General features: G+C 32.3%; 1 non-coding gene across 1 annotated transcript; it reads left to right on the plus strand.

The window, feature by feature from the left end:
• Positions 1 to 2,677: 2,677 nt before the first annotated feature.
• Positions 2,678 to 2,768, plus strand: LOC112998471 (small nucleolar RNA R24). Its single transcript, XR_003263574.1, has one exon. It is a non-coding gene; the product is annotated as a small nucleolar RNA R24 (small nucleolar RNA).
• Positions 2,769 to 3,081: the final 313 nt, after the last annotated feature.

The following is a 3,081-nucleotide window of genomic DNA, read 5'->3' on the forward strand; positions in this document are numbered from 1 at the left end:
TATAATTAAAAATAAGTTTTTTTTTTTTTTCAATTTATCTTTCATTTAAACTCATTATAAGGATAAGAAAAAATCATTGAAATTAATATTTTAATAAAATGAAAGAAATTTTAAAGATAATAATACTAAATATAAAATAAAATAAATTAATTCTTTTTTTAATTTGAGATGAGGGAGTAATTACTAATTACTGTAATAATTATCGGCAATAATCTAGCAAGGAGTGAAAAGGGCACAGGCTGTAGTTGTACTAGGCATTTCCAAAATCAAATTCCCCGCGTAGGAGAAAAACACTGTCGCCTTGAAACAATACAACGCTGCGAAAAATAAATTATATGTATAAATTACTTTACATTAAACCCACCCAAACCCAAATCAAAATTCAAGGTAAATGGGATCATTCTCTTCTTCTTCCCTCTTTCTCCTTTTCTTCTTCTTCTCTTCTTCACCCTCAAAGGTAAGAACCACACCCTTCTTCTCTTCATCACTTATTAATGATTCCTAGGGTTCCTTCCTTCTCCCCTTTTCAAAATGCGTTTTCACTATATTTATTTATTTATTTTTATTCCTAGGTGTTTTGAAAATCCGGTTTTGGAGTTCTCCCCTTCCGATGTTTCTTCAGGTTCTCCCCTTTTCAAAGAGGTTTTTTTTTTTTACAATTCCCGAAACCGGCGTCGTTTTATCTGAAACTGTGTGTCATTTTTTTTTTCAGGTATGGGAGCGGTGTACGGAATCGCGAAGAGCGGCGTCGGGGTTGCGTCGATGGGTCATGCCAGAGCTGGATTGATTTTGTGCTTGGTATCCTGCACCTTCCTTGCAATTAGGCTTTTAGAGTTTTCCCCTTTCCCATTCATCAATTCTTTTATTGAATATGTTTGCACAATAGTTAACAATACCAAATAGTGGCATTGAGTGACTTATCCCAAAATTGATACAGTGGGTAGTGGACACATGAATGAGAACTGAATGAGAATTTAGTTGTTTCGAATATGTTTGCACAATAGTTAACAAAACATTGAATGAAATTTTAGAATATATAGAACTCTTTGTTATTAAGGGTAAGAGTTATTTTTATATCCAGAGAATGTACACTAGAATTATGAGAATTGAATGGGAATTTTAGAAATGAATGGACAGTACACAATACTTTTAGATAAGGGGCCAAGGGGGTCTCTAAGCGGGCTTTGTTTGAGAGAGGCACAGGGCTCCCAAACTTCTGGTCATTTATAGCTAATATAGATATAGAACATTTTTTTTTACTGTATAGCTAACATAGTACTTTGATCTTGTAATAAACTTTTTTTACTCTCGCAATCTCGTAATAAAGTTTTTTTATCCAAAAAAAAAACAAACTTAATATTTCCATTTTTAATTTTTGTTGTCTATCATTGTTAAGGTCTTGATAATTTTTGTCCTAAAGACACTAATTAAAAAATTAAAAAGAAAAAATATCATTAAAATTCATATGAAAACACATTTAAAAACTATAAAAGAGTTTGCTTTTACCCATTTTATTAAAAAAACTATTTTTTGTTTTACTTCTTTAATCAATACTCTTAAGATAGACATTGATTAACAATTGTCTCATTAATATTATAAGCGAAAGTTATATTTTTTGTTTTTACCCATTTCATATCTCCTAAATCCCTTCTAAATGGCTTCTTCTTCTCTTCTCCCTTCTCTCCACTCCCCTCAATTCACCCGTGAGTTCCTTTTTCCATTCTCTTATTATAATGTCTTTCTTTCTATCATTTCTAACATCATTATGATTGTTATTTTATACTGCAGATTCAAGAGGAGCGTGAATTTGACGAGTTGAGTAGCCAAGACAGAATAAGCCACTCCAGAAGCACCCCAAACCCCTACCCTCCAACCCCTATTGTCCACAAGCACACTAAATCCAAGAAAAAGAGATCAGATTTCAAGAAAGATGGCTTTGTCTCTTGCAACAAGTGTAGACCACACTCCTGCGACAAAATCTTCATCCTTCCCTTGGATCCCATAATTATGGCTAGTGGGTATCTTGTTTATTTGCTCTCTACTATATTTCTTCCCTTTATTTTATATGCTCTGTTGCTTCACAAATTTGTCATGAAAAAGGAGTTGTGGAGGATGGCAAAGGCAGTACAAAATCAGGTAACTTTGATGTTTTATTATTCCAAAAAATTGATTGTGTTCCTATTATTTGTTTTCTTTGGTAGCTACATTTATATTTGATGTCAAATCCAACTGCTTCTGCTTACTGAAAAAATGTTGAAAAATTGTTCTGTGCCTTTTTGTTTTACATTTAGCAGTGTGTGTTGGGTTGAATACCTTTTCTCCCCATCAAGTGCCCCAAGTGGATTATTTTGGGGTTGTCTTCATGTGTGTGAAAATTTTCGTGTTGTTGCAGTTCAATTGCAAAAGAATTTGATGCATCAAAATGTCAGGAATGAGTGATTGTTTGCTGTTAAAGATATCTTGTCTATATAGCTTTTGGTGATTGCTTTATTTTGTTTTGGGCTGATGGTGCTAGCTTAACGTGTTTGGCGCAACATAAGAAGAATTTACATGACATGCTGTCGTTCAGTTTTTCACATGCTATTTTTATTTTTAATTTTAATGGATGTGTTGGTTCGTTGATAAATTTAACTATTGGAAACCACTTTGAATCTTTGGCAACTTGAATGATTTTCCAACAGCATTGATGAGCCTATAACATGTAAGAAGAAATTCCTACTTGGGTTTCTTCAATGAAATTTACTTGTTACGCTTGGCTTTTGAGCTTTTAAAATTCAGAAGTTATTTCATGAATTCAATTCTTTTTGGAGGGTGATTTATGTGTTATATGTTAATATCATGGAGTAAATAGTATATAATTTCAAAAAGCTGATTCCATTCTTACATTATTAATTTATTTTTTTATTTGATCATGCAGTATTTTAATGAAGTTAGACCATTGGAAGCAAAGAGATTCAAGGCGCTTCGCATCCAGTGGGCACAATATTATCTAAAAGTTAGAAATCAAACATAGGATGTTAGACAACTATGTAACTTTAGGTTACTTAATTAGTTTACATATTTTGCATTACATTTTTTACA

This window comes from Glycine max, chromosome 11 (assembly GCF_000004515.6).
Source record: "Glycine max cultivar Williams 82 chromosome 11, Glycine_max_v4.0, whole genome shotgun sequence".
NCBI classification, from domain to species: Eukaryota; Viridiplantae; Streptophyta; class Magnoliopsida; order Fabales; family Fabaceae; genus Glycine; species Glycine max.